This window comes from Hyperolius riggenbachi, chromosome 1 (assembly GCF_040937935.1).
Source record: "Hyperolius riggenbachi isolate aHypRig1 chromosome 1, aHypRig1.pri, whole genome shotgun sequence".
NCBI lineage: Eukaryota > Metazoa > Chordata > Amphibia > Anura > Hyperoliidae > Hyperolius > Hyperolius riggenbachi.
In genome coordinates, this window is record NC_090646.1 from 688,649,099 (window position 1) to 688,664,189 (window position 15,091).

The window sequence follows — 15,091 nt, forward strand, 5'->3', positions numbered from 1 at the left end:
GGAGACCAGGCCCTCAGAGGACATACTTCTCTATTACTGTCCCATTTCATCAAGGCTATCCTCTGCCTCATCTGCATGGAGACCAGGCCCTCAGAGGACATACCTCTCTATTACTGTCCCATTCCATCAAGGCTATCCTCTGCCTCATCTGCATGGAGACCAGGCCCTCAGAGGACATACCTCTCTATTACTGTCCCATTCCATCAAGGCTATCCTCTGCCTCATCTGCATGGAGACCAGGCCCTCAGAGGACATACTTCTCTATTACTGTCCCATTCCATCAAGGCTATCCTCTGCCTCATCTGCATGGAGACCAGGCCCTCAGAGGACATACTTCTCTATTACTGTCCCATTCCATCAAGGCTATCCTCTGCCTCATCTGCATGGAGACCAGGCCCTCAGAGGACATACCTCTCTATTACTGTCCCATTGGCTATCCTCTGCCTCATCTGCATGGAGACCAGGCCCTCAGAGGACATACCTCTCTATTACTGTCCCATTCCATCAAGGCTATCCTCTGCCTCATCTGCATGGAGACCAGGCCCTCAGAGGACATACCTCTCTATTACTGTCCCATTGGCTATCCTCTGCCTCATCTGCATGGAGACCAGGCCCTCAGAGGACATACCTCTCTATTACTGTCCCATTGGCTATCCTCTGCCTCATCTGCATGGAGACCAGGCCCTCAGAGGACATACTTCTCTATTACTGTCCCATTCCATCAAGGCTATCCTCTGCCTCATCTGCATGGAGACCAGGCCCTCAGAGGACATACCTCTCTATTACTGTCCCATTTTATCAAGGCTATCCTCTGCCTCATCTGCATGGAGAGCAGGCCCTCAGAGGACATACTTCTCTATTACTGTCCCATTCCATCAAGGCTATCCTCTGCCTCATCTGCATGGAGACCAGGCCCTCAGAGGACATACTTCTCTATTACTGTCCAGTTCTCACTACTCCAATGGACCAATGAAGGTTCCAAAGGAATCAGCCACATCCTGGGTTTCAAACCAAATCTCAAAACAAATGGCCATATTTATTCAGTATAAGCATATCATATCACCTGACTCACTCAGTACCCCATAAGAGATGGGAGTATGCTATCACCTGACGCACTCATTACCCCATAGGAGATGGGAGTATGCTATCACCTGACTCACTCAGTACCCCATAAGAGATGGGAGTATGCTATCACCTGACTCACTCATAGCCCCATAAGAGATGGGAGTATGCTATCACCTGACTCACTCATTACCCCATAAGAGATGGGAGTATGCTATCACCTGACTTACTCACTACCCCATAAGAGATGGAAGTATGCTATCACCTGACTCACTCAGTACCCCATAAGAGATGGGAGTATGCTATCACCTGACTCACTCATAGCCCCATAAGAGATGGGAGTATGCTATCACCTGACTCACTCATTACCCCATAAGAGATGGGAGTATGCTATCACCTGACACACTCAGTACCCCATAAGAGATAGGAGTATGCTATCACCTGACTCACTCATTACCCCATAAGAGATGGGAGTATGCTATCACCTGACACACTCAGTACCCCATAAGAGATGGGAGTATGTTATCACCTGACTCACTCATTACCCCATAAGAGATGGGAGTATGCTATCACCTGACTCACTCATTACCCCATAAGAGATAGGAGTATGCTATCACCTGACACACTCATTACCCCATAAGAGATGGGAGTATGCTATCACCTGACACACTCACTACCCCATAAGAGATGGGAGTATGCTATCACCTGACTCACTCATTACCCCATAAGAGATGGGAGTATGCTATCACCTGACGCACTCATTGCCCCATAAGAGATGGGAGTATGCTATCACCTGACTTACTCACTACCCCATAAGAGATGGGAGTATGCTATCACCTGACTCACTCATTACCCCATAAGAGGTGGGAGTATGCTATCACCTGACTCACTCATTACCCCATAAGAGATAGGAGTATGCTATCACCTGACTCACTCATTACCCCATAAGAGGTGGGAGTATGCTATCACCTGACTCACTCACTACCCCATAAGAGATAGGAGTATGCTATCACCTGACACACTCAGTACCCCATAAGAGATGGGAGTATGCTATCACCTGACTCACTCATTACTCCATAAGAGATGGGAGTATGCTATCACCTGACTCACTCATTACCCCATAAGAGATGGGAGTATGCTATCACCTGACTCACTCACTACCCCATAAGAGATGGGAGTATGCTATCACCTGACTCACTCACTACCCCATAAGAGATGGGAGTATGCTATCACCTGACTCACTCACTACCCCATAAGAGATGAAAGTATGCTATCACCTGACACACTCATTACCCCATAAGAGATGGGAGTATGCTATCACCTGACTCACTCATTACCCCATAAGAGATGGGAGTATGCTATCACCTGACACACTCATTACCCCATAAGAGATGGGAGTATGCTATCACCTGACACACTCACTACCCCATAAGAGATGGGAGTATGCCATCACCTGACACACTCACTACCCCATAAGAGATGGGAGTATGCTATCACCTGACTCACTCAGTACCCCATAAGAGATGGGAGTATGCTATCACCTGACTCACTCAGTACCCCATAAGAGATGGGAGTATGCTATCACCTGACACACTCACTACCCCATAAGAGATGGGAGTATGCTATCACCTGACTCACTCAGTACCCCATAAGAGATGGGAGTATGCTATCACCTGACACACTCACTACCCCATAAGAGATGGGAGTATGCTATCACCTGACACACTCATTACCCCATAAGAGATGGGAGTATGCTATCACCTGACTTACTCACTACCCCATAAGAGATGGAAGTATGCTATCACCTGACACACTCATTACCCCATAAGAGATGGGAGTATGCTATCACCTGACTTACTCACTACCCCATAAGAGATGGGAGTATGCTATCACCTGACTCACTCATTACCCCATAAGAGATGGGAGTATGCTATCACCTGACTCACTCATTACCCCATAAGAGATAGGAGTATGCTATCACCTGACACACTCATTACCCCATAAGAGATGGGAGTATGCTATCACCTGACACACTCATTACTCCATAAGAGATGGAAGTATGATATCACCTGACACACTCAGTACCCCAAAAGAGATGGGAGTATGCTATCACCTGACACACTCATTACCCCTTAAGAGATGGGAGTATGCTATCACCTGACACACTCATTACCCCATAAGAGATGGGAGTATGCTATCACCTGACACACTCATTACCCCATAAGAGATGGGAGTATGCCATCACCTGACTCACTCATTACCCCATAAGAGATGGGAGTATGCTATCACCTGACACACTCATTACTCCATAAGAGATAGGAGTATGCTATCACCTGACTCACTCATAGCCCCATAAGAGATGGGAGTATGCTATCACCTGACTCACTCATTACCCCATAAGAGATGGGAGTATGCTATCACCTGACACACTCATTACCCCATAAGAGATGGGAGTATGCTATCACCTGACACACTCATTACTCCATAAGAGATGGAAGTATGCTATCACCTGACACACTCAGTACCCCAAAAGAGATGGGAGTATGCTATCACCTGACACACTCATTACCCCATAAGAGATGGGAGTATGCTATCACCTGACACACTCATTACCCCATAAGAGATGGGAGTATGCTATCACCTGACACACTCATTACCCCATAAGAGATGGGAGTATGCCATCACCTGACTCACTCATTACCCCATAAGAGATGGGAGTATGCTATCACCTGACACACTCATTACCCCATAAGAGATGGAAGTATGCTATCACCTGACTCACTCAGTACCCCATAAGAGATGGGAGTATGCTATCACCTGACACACTCATTACCCCATAAGAGATGGGAGTATGCTATCACCTGACTTACTCACTACCCCATAAGAGATGGGAGTATGCTATCACCTGACTCACTCATTACCCCATAAGAGATGGGAGTATGCTATCACCTGACTCACTCATTACCCCATAAGAGATGGGAGTATGCCATCACCTGACACACTCATTACCCCATAAGAGATGGGAGTATGCTATCACCTGACTCACTCATTACCTCATAAGAGATGGAAGTATGCTATCACCTGACACACTCATTACCCCATAAGAGATAGGAGTATGCCATCACCTGACTCACTCATTACCCCATAAGAGATGGGAGTATGCTATCACCTGACTCACTCACTACCCCATAAGAGATGGGAGTATGCTATCACCTGACTCACTCATTACCTCATAAGAGATGGGAGTATGCTATCACCTGACTCACTCACTACCCCATAAGAGATGGGAGTATGCTATCACCTGACGCACTCATTGCCCCATAAGAGATGGGAGTATGCTATCACCTGACACACTCACTACCCCATAAGAGATAGGAGTATGCTATCACCTGACACACTCAGTACCCCATAAGAGATGGGAGTATGCTATCACCTGACTCACTCATTACCCCATAAGAGATGGGAGTATGCTATCACCTGACTTACTCACTACCCCATAAGAGATGGGAGTATGCTATCACCTGACTCACTCATTACCCCATAAGAGGTGGGAGTATGCTATCACCTGACTCACTCATTACCCCATAAGAGATAGGAGTATGCTATCACCTGACACACTCATTACCCCATAAGAGATGGGAGTATGCTATCACCTGACTCACTCAGTACCCCATAAGAGATGGAAGTATGCTATCACCTGACTCACTCATTACCCCATAAGAGATGGGAGTATGCTATCACCTGACTCACTCATTACCCCATAAGAGGTGGGAGTATGCTATCACCTGACTCACTCACTACCCCATAAGAGATGGGAGTATGCCATCACCTGACACACTCACTACCCCATAAGAGATAGGAGTATGCTATCACCTGACACACTCATTACCCCATAAGAGATGGGAGTATGCCATCACCTGACTCACTCATTACTCCATAAGAGATGGGAGTATGCTATCACCTGACTCACTCATTACCCCATAAGAGATGGGAGTATGCTATCACCTGACACACTCATTACCCCATAAGAGGTGGGAGTATGCTATCACCTGACACACTCATTACCCCATAAGAGATGGAAGTATGCTATCACCTGACACACTCACTACCCCATAAGAGATAGGAGTATGCTATCACCTGACACACTCATTACCCCATAAGAGATGGGAGTATGCCATCACCTGACTCACTCATTACTCCATAAGAGATGGGAGTATGCTATCACCTGACTCACTCAGTACCCCATAAGAGATGGAAGTATGCTATCACCTGACTTACTCACTACCCCATAAGAGATGGAAGTATGCTATCACCTGACACACTCACTACCCCATAAGAGATAGGAGTATGCTATCACCTGACACACTCAGTACCCCATAAGAGATAGGAGTATGCTATCACCTGACACACTCACTACCCCATAAGAGATAGGAGTATGCTATCACCCGACTCACTCATTACCCCATAAGAGATGGGAGTATGCTATCACCTGACACACTCACTACCCCATAAGAGATAGGAGTATGCTATCACCCGACTCACTCATTACCCCATAAGAGATGGGAGTATGCTATCACCTGACACACTCATTACCCCATAAGAGATGGGAGTATGCCATCACCTGACACACTCACTACCCCATAAGAGATGGGAGTATGCTATCACCTGACACACTCAGTACCCCATAAGAGATGGGAGTATGCTATCACCTGACTTACTCACTACCCCATAAGAGATGGGAGTATGCTATCACCTGACTCACTCATTACCCCATAAGAGATGGGAGTATGCTATCACCTGACTCACTCATTACCCCATAAGAGATGGGAGTATGCTATCACCTGACTCACTCAGTACCCCATAAGAGATGGGAGTATGCTATCACCTGACTTACTCACTACCCCATAAGAGATGGAAGTATGTCATCACCTGACTCACTCATTACCCCATAAGAGATGGGAGTATGCTATCACCTGACGCACTCATTACCCCATAAGAGATGGGAGTATGCTATCACCTGACACACTCAGTACCCCATAAGAGATGGGAGTATGCTATCACCTGACACACTCATTACCCCATAAGAGATGGGAGTATGCTATCACCTGACTCACTCATTACCCCATAAGAGATGGAAGTATGCTATCACCTGACACACTCATTACCCCATAAGAGATGGGAGTATGCCATCACCTGACACACTCACTACCCCATAAGAGATGGGAGTATGCCATCACCTGACACACTCATTACCCCATAAGAGATGGGAGTATGCTATCACCTGACTCACTCAGTACCCCATAAGAGATGGGAGTATGCTATCACCTGACACACTCATTACCCCATAAGAGATGGGAGTATGCTATCACCTGACACACTCACTACCCCATAAGAGATGGGAGTATGCTATCACCTGACTCACTCATTACCCCATAAGAGATGGGAGTATGCTATCACCTGACACACTCACTACCCCATAAGAGATAGGAGTATGCTATCACCTGACACACTCAGTACCCCATAAGAGATGGGAGTATGCTATCACCTGACTCACTCATTACCCCATAAGAGATGGGAGTATGCTATCACCTGACTTACTCACTACCCCATAAGAGATGGAAGTATGCTATCACCTGACTCACTCACTACCCCATAAGAGATGGGAGTATGCCATCACCTGACACACTCAGTACCCCATAAGAGATAGGAGTATGCTATCACCTGACACACTCATTACCCCATAAGAGATGGGAGTATGCTATCACCTGACTCACTCATTACCCCATAAGAGATGGGAGTATGCTATCACCTGACTCACTCATTACCCCATAGGAGATGGGAGTATGCTATCACCTGACTCACTCATTACCCCATAAGAGATGGGAGTATGCTATCACCTGACTCACTCATAGCCCCATAAGAGATGGGAGTATGCTATCACCTGACTCACTCATTACCCCATAAGAGATGGGAGTATGCTATCACCTGACTCACTCAGTACCCCATAAGAGATGGGAGTATGCTATCACCTGACTCACTCATAGCCCCATAAGAGGTGGGAGTATGCTATCACCTGACACACTCATTACCCCATAAGAGATGGGAGTATGCTATCACCTGACTCACTCACTACCCCATAAGAGATGGGAGTATGCTATCACCTGACTCACTCATAGCCCCATAAGAGATGGGAGTATGCTATCACCTGACACACTCATTACCCCATAAGAGATGGGAGTATGCTATCACCTGACTCACTCAGTACCCCATAAGAGATGGGAGTATGCTATCACCTGACTTACTCACTACCCCATAAGAGATGGGAGTATGCTATCACCTGACTCACTCATTACCCCATAAGAGATGGAAGTATGCTATCACCTGACACACTCACTACCCCATAAGAGATAGGAGTATGCTATCACCTGACACACTCATTACCCCATAAGAGATGGGAGTATGCCATCACCTGACTCACTCATTACTCCATAAGAGATGGGAGTATGCTATCACCTGACTCACTCAGTACCCCATAAGAGATGGAAGTATGCTATCACCTGACTTACTCACTACCCCATAAGAGATGGAAGTATGCTATCACCTGACACACTCACTACCCCATAAGAGATAGGAGTATGCTATCACCTGACACACTCAGTACCCCATAAGAGATAGGAGTATGCTATCACCTGACACACTCACTACCCCATAAGAGATAGGAGTATGCTATCACCCGACTCACTCATTACCCCATAAGAGATGGGAGTATGCTATCACCTGACACACTCACTACCCCATAAGAGATAGGAGTATGCTATCACCCGACTCACTCATTACCCCATAAGAGATGGGAGTATGCTATCACCTGACACACTCATTACCCCATAAGAGATGGGAGTATGCCATCACCTGACACACTCACTACCCCATAAGAGATGGGAGTATGCTATCACCTGACACACTCAGTACCCCATAAGAGATGGGAGTATGCTATCACCTGACTTACTCACTACCCCATAAGAGATGGGAGTATGCTATCACCTGACTCACTCATTACCCCATAAGAGATGGGAGTATGCTATCACCTGACTCACTCATTACCCCATAAGAGATGGGAGTATGCTATCACCTGACTCACTCAGTACCCCATAAGAGATGGGAGTATGCTATCACCTGACTTACTCACTACCCCATAAGAGATGGAAGTATGTCATCACCTGACTCACTCATTACCCCATAAGAGATGGGAGTATGCTATCACCTGACGCACTCATTACCCCATAAGAGATGGGAGTATGCTATCACCTGACACACTCAGTACCCCATAAGAGATGGGAGTATGCTATCACCTGACACACTCATTACCCCATAAGAGATGGGAGTATGCTATCACCTGACTCACTCATTACCCCATAAGAGATGGAAGTATGCTATCACCTGACACACTCATTACCCCATAAGAGATGGGAGTATGCCATCACCTGACACACTCACTACCCCATAAGAGATGGGAGTATGCTATCACCTGACACACTCAGTACCCCATAAGAGATGGGAGTATGCTATCACCTGACTCACTCATTACCCCATAAGAGATGGGAGTATGCTATCACCTGACTCACTCATTACCCCATAAGAGATGGGAGTATGCTATCACCTGACTCACTCAGTACCCCATAAGAGATGGGAGTATGCTATCACCTGACTTACTCACTACCCCATAAGAGATGGAAGTATGTCATCACCTGACTCACTCATTACCCCATAAGAGATGGGAGTATGCTATCACCTGACGCACTCATTACCCCATAAGAGATGGGAGTATGCTATCACCTGACACACTCAGTACCCCATAAGAGATGGGAGTATGCTATCACCTGACACACTCATTACCCCATAAGAGATGGGAGTATGCTATCACCTGACTCACTCATTACCCCATACGAGATGGAAGTATGCTATCACCTGACTCACTCATTACCCCATAAGAGATGGGAGTATGCTATCACCTGACACACTCATTACCCCATAAGAGATGGGAGTATGCTATCACCTGACACACTCATTACCCCATAAGAGATGGAAGTATGCTATCACCTGACTTACTCACTACCCCATAAGAGATGGGAGTATGCTATCACCTGACACACTCACTACCCCATAAGAGATGGAAGTATGCCATCACCTGACTCACTCAGTACCCCATAAGAGATGGGAGTATGCTATCACCTGACTCACTCATAGCCCCATAAGAGATGGGAGTATGCTATCACCTGACTCACTCATAGCCCCATAAGAGATGGGAGTATGCTATCACCTGACACACTCATTACCCCATAAGAGATGGGAGTATGCTATCACCTGACTCACTCATAGCCCCATAAGAGATGGGAGTATGCTATCACCTGACTCACTCATAGCCCCATAAGAGATGGGAGTATGCTATCACCTGACACACTCATTACCCCATAAGAGATAGGAGTATGCTATCACCTGACTCACTCATTGCCCCATAAGAGATAGGAGTATGCTATCACCTGACACACTCAGTACCCCATAAGAGATAGGAGTATGCTATCACCTGACACACTCACTACCCCATAAGAGATAGGAGTATGCTATCACCTGACTCACTCATTACCCCATAAGAGATGGAAGTATGCTATCACCTGACTTACTCACTACCCCATAAGAGATGGGAGTATGCTATCACCTGACTCACTCATAGCCCCATAAGAGATGGGAGTATGCTATCACCTGACTCACTCATTACCCCATAAGAGATGGGAGTATGCTATCACCTGACGCATTCATTACCCCATAAGAGATCGGAGTATGCAATCACCTGACGCACTCATTACTTCATAAGAGATGGGAGTATGCCATCACCTGACACACTCATTACTTCATAAGAGATGGGAGTATGCTATCACCTGACACACTCATTACTTCATAAGAGATGGGAGTATGCTATCACCTGACACACTCATTACCCCATAAGAGGTGGGAGTATGCTATCACCTGACTCACTCATTACCCCATAAGAGATGGGAGTATGCTATCACCTGACTCACTCATTACCCCATAAGAGATGGGAGTATGCTATCACCTGACTCACTCACTACCCCATAAGAGATGGGAGTATGCTATCACCTGACACACTCATTACCCCATAAGAGATGGGAGTATGCTATCACCTGACTCACTCATTACCCCATAAGAGATGGGAGTATGCTATCACCTGACACACTCATTACCCCATAAGAGGTGGGAGTATGCTATACAATCATACGTTAGTCAATTATTTTACTAGACTAGACATTATATTCCATATAAAAATGGCATTCTATTCATGCTATGGCATTTTTTATGGAAATTTTGAATAAAATATTGATTGTCTATGGATGGGAAATACAGGGACTTTGCAGGATAATTCTCAGTGGAGCACAGGCTGTACTCGGGATGGAGCAGTTTGCTTAGCTTTGTAGTGCATCGAGTAGTACAAAGCTAGAGACTATAGAAGTGACCTCAATATTATTTCCGCTGACATCCCATCTAGTATCTAATGGTGCAGAGTGCTAGATCAGAGAAAGATTCATATCTGAGCAGTGTATGGGCAGGGGCAGCTCAAGAAGGGCAGAATCTGCAGAGTTCCGATATATCAAAAAGAAAAGGAATAAAACGTGAAATAGCTGAGTATAACCTTTGAGTTGCGGGTCAAGTTACCGCGCCCTTTGTGATGGTAAGTCCAAACGGAAGATATAGTCCAATTATGGAGAGCTCAGATCCGTGATGGCATATGGATGGGAAGGACTCTATTGTCAGCCTGTGTGTCCAGCCATTTAAGCCTTTCTCCCCTGGAGGGTGGAGATTGTAAGGGGAGATGGGCTGTGTCTGCCACATGATCCAGCTCCACCCTTTGTCATGCCAGGCAGGAAAGAATATGAAATACCTAAAATAGTCCTATTTCTGCGTCAGTTGACCAGAACCCGCAGATAATGATATAGGCGATATTTCATTTTCTTGCACACTGGATCTCGGTAAAGGAAGATGCTAGACACAGGCTTCGTGCTTCAAATACCTCCAGCTCGGATTTAGCGCCTGTTAACTTTGACATGCCTGGTATCTACGGAAAACTGATTTGAGTAAAATGACCATTCCTTTATTCAAGATGCACAACTTATTCAAGATGAATAGTCATTTCCCCTATCAGGAGCCCATGAGGAAAGCTATCTGCTGGGACTTCTAATCACCAAGGACTTGGCAAATCTAAGCATTCCTCAGGAGCCGGTGAGGACAGCTATTTGCTGGGACTTCTAATCACCAAGGACTTGGCAAATCTAAGCATATCTCAGGAGCCGGTGAGGACAGCTATTTGCTGGGACTTCTAATCACCAAGGACTTGGCAAATCTAAGCATTCCTCAGGAGCCGGTGAGGACAGCTATCTGCTGAGACTTCCAATCACCAAGGACTTGGTAAATCTAAGCATTCCTCAGGAGCCGGTGAGGACAGCTATTTGCTGGGACTTCTAATCACCAAGGACTTGGCAAATCTAAGCATATCTCAGGAGCCGGTGAGGACAGCTATTTGCTGGGACTTCTAATTACCAAGGACTTGGCAAATCTAAGCATATCTCAGGAGCCTGTGAGGACAGCTATTTGCTGGGACTTCCAATCACCAAGGACTTGGCAAACCTAAGCATATCTCAGGAGCCGGTGAGGACAGCTATTTGCTGGGACTTCTAATCACCAAGGACTTGGCAAATCTAAGCATTCCTCAGGAGCCGGTGAGGACAGCTATTTGCTGGGACTTCTAATCACCAAGGACTTGGCAAATCTAAGCATATCTCAGGAGCCGGTGAGGACAGCTATTTGCTGGGACTTCTAATCACCAAGGACTTGGCAAATCTAAGCATATCTCAGGAGCCGGTGAGGACAGCTATTTGCTGGGACTTCTAATCACCAAGGACTTGGCAAATCTAAGCATTCCTCAGGAGCCGGTGAGGACAGCTATCCGCTGGAACATCTAATCACCAAGGACTTGGCAAATCTAAGCATTTCTCAGGAGCCGGTGAGGACAGCTATCTGCTGAGACTTCTAATCACCAAGGACTTGGCAAATCTAAGCATTCCTCAGGAGCCGGTGAGGACAGCTATTTGCTGGGACTTCTAATCACCAAGGACTTGGCAAATCTAAGCAAATCTCAGGAGCCGGTGAGGACAGCTATTTGCTGGGACTTCTAATCACCAAGGACTGCGCAAATCTAAGCATTCCTCAGGAGCCCATGAGGACAGCTATCCGCTGGGACTTTTAATCACCAAGGACTTGGCAAATCTAAGCATTCCTCAGGAGCTATGAGGACAGCTATCCGCTGGGACTTCTAATCACCAAGGACTTGGTAAATCTAAGCATTCCTCAGGAGCCGTGAGGACAGCTATCCGCTGGGACTTCTAATCACCAAGGACTTGGCAAATCTAAGCATTCCTCAGGAGCCGGTGAGGACAGCTATCCACTGGGACTTCTAATCACCAAGGACTTGGCAAATCTAAGCATTCCTCAGGACCCGGTGAGGACAGCTATCCGCTGGGACTTCTAATCGCCAAGGACTTGGTAAATCTAAGCATATCTCAGGAGCCGGTGAGGACAGCTATCCGCTATGACTTCTAATCACCAAGGACTGCGCAAATCTAAGCATTCCTCAGGAGTCGGTGAGGACAGCTATCCGCTGGGACTTTATCACCAAGGACTTGGCAAATCTAAGCATTCCTCAGGAGCCGGTGATGACAGCTATCTGCTAGGACTTCTAATCACCAAGGACTTGGCAAATCTAAGCATTCCTCAGGAGCCGGTGAGGACAGCTATCTGCTGGGACTTCTAATCACCAAGGACTTGGCAAATCTAAGCATATGTCAGGAGCCGGTGAGGACAGCTATCTGCTGGGACTTCTAATCACCAAGGACTTGGCAAATCTAAGCATTCCTCAGGAGCCGGTGAGGACAGCTATCCGCTGGGACTTCTAATCACCAAGGACTTGGCAAATCTAAGCATATCTCAGGAGCCGGTGAGGACAGCTATCTGCTGGGACTTCTAATCACCAAGGACTTGGCAAATCTAAGCATTCCTCAGGAGGCGGTGAGGACAGCTATCCGCTGGGACTTCTAATCGCCAAGAACTTGGCAAATCTAAGCATTCCTCAGGAGCCGGTGAGGACAGCTATCCGCTGGGACTTCTAATCACCAAGGACTTGGCAAATCTAAGCATTCCTCAGGAGCCGGTGAGGACAGCTATCCGCTGGGACTTCTACTCACCAAGGACTTGGCAAATCTAAGCATATCTCAGGAGCCGGTGAGGACAGCTATTTGCTGGGACTTGTAATCACCAAGGACTTGGCAAATCTAAGCATTCCTCAGGAGCCCATGAGGACAGCTATCCCCTGGGACTTCTAATCGCCAAGAACTTGGCAAATCTAAGCATTCCTCAGGAGCCAGTGAGGACAGCTATCTGCTGGGACTTCTAATCGCCAAGGACTGCGCAAATCTAAGCATTCCTCAGGAGCCCATGAGGACAGCTATCCGCTGGGACTTCTAATCACCAAGGACTTGGCAAATCTAAGCATTCCTCAGGAGCTATGAGGACAGCTATCCACTGGGACTTCTCATCACCAAGGACTTGGCAAATCTAAGCATTCCTCAGGAGCCGGTAAGGACAGCTATCCGCTGGGACTTCTAATCGCCAAGGACTTGGTAAATCTAAGCATATCTCAGGAGCCGGTGAGGACAGCTATCTGCTGGGACTTCTAATCACCAAGGACTGCGCAAATCTAAGCATTCCTCAGGAGACGGTGAGGACAGCTATCCGCTGGGACTTCTAATCACCAAGGACTGCGCAAATCTAAGCATTCCTCAGGAGCCGGTGAGGACAGCTATCTGCTGGGACTTCTAATCACCAAGGACTTGGCAAATCTAAGCATTCCTCAGGAGCCAGTGAGGACAGCTATCCGCTGGGACTTCTAATCGCCAAGGACTTGGTAAATCTAAGCATATCTCAGGAGTCGGTGAGGACAGCTATCTGCTGGGACTTCTAATCACCAAGGACTGCGCAAATCTAAGCATTCCTCAGGAGACGGTGAGGACAGCTATCCGCTGGGACTTCTAATCACCAAGGACTGCGCAAATCTAAGCATTCCTCAGGAGCCGGTGAGGACAGCTATCTGCTGGGACTTCTAATCACCAAGGACTTGGCAAATCTAAGCATTCCTCAGGAGTCGGTGAGGACAGCTATCCGCTGGGACTTCTAATCACCAAGGACTTGGCAAATCTAAGCATTCCTCAGGAGCCGGTGAGGACAGCTATCCGCTGGGACTTCTAATCGCCAAGGACTTGGTAAATCTAAGCATATCTCAGGAGCCGGTGAGGACAGCTATCCGCTGGGACTTCTAATCCCCAAGGACTTGGCAAATCTAAGCAATCCTCAGGAGCCATGAGGACAGCTATCTGCTGGGACTTATAATCACCAAGGACTGCGCAAATCTAAGCATTCCTCAGGAGACGGTGAGGACAGCTATCCGCTGGGACTTCTAATCACCAAGGACTGCGCAAATCTAAGCATTCCTCAGGAGCCGGTGAGGACAGCTATCTGCTGGGACTTCTAATCACCAAGGACTTGGCAAATCTAAGCATTCCTCAGGAGCCAGTGAGGACAGCTATCCGCTGGGACTTCTAATCGCCAACGACTTGGTAAATCTAAGCATATCTCAGGAGTCGGCGAGGACAGCTATCTGCTGGGACTTCTAATCACCAAGGACTGCGCAAATCTAAGCATTCCTCAGGAGCCGGTGAGGACAGCTATCTGCTGGGACTTCTAATCACCAAGGACTTGGCAAATCTAAGCATTCCTCAGGAGTCGGTGAGGACAGCTATCCGCTGGGACTTCTAATCACCAAGGACTTGGCAAATCTAAGCATTCCTCAGGAGCCGGTGAGGACAGCTATCCGCTGGGACTTTTAATCGCCAAGGACTTGGTAAATCTA

General features: G+C 47.0%; 1 protein-coding gene across 1 annotated transcript in view; it reads right to left on the bottom strand.

Annotated features, from left to right (window-relative positions):
- Positions 1 to 15,091, bottom strand: part of TLN1 (talin 1) — a 325,769-nt gene that overhangs the window by 117,666 nt on the left and 193,012 nt on the right. The window lies entirely within an intron of this gene.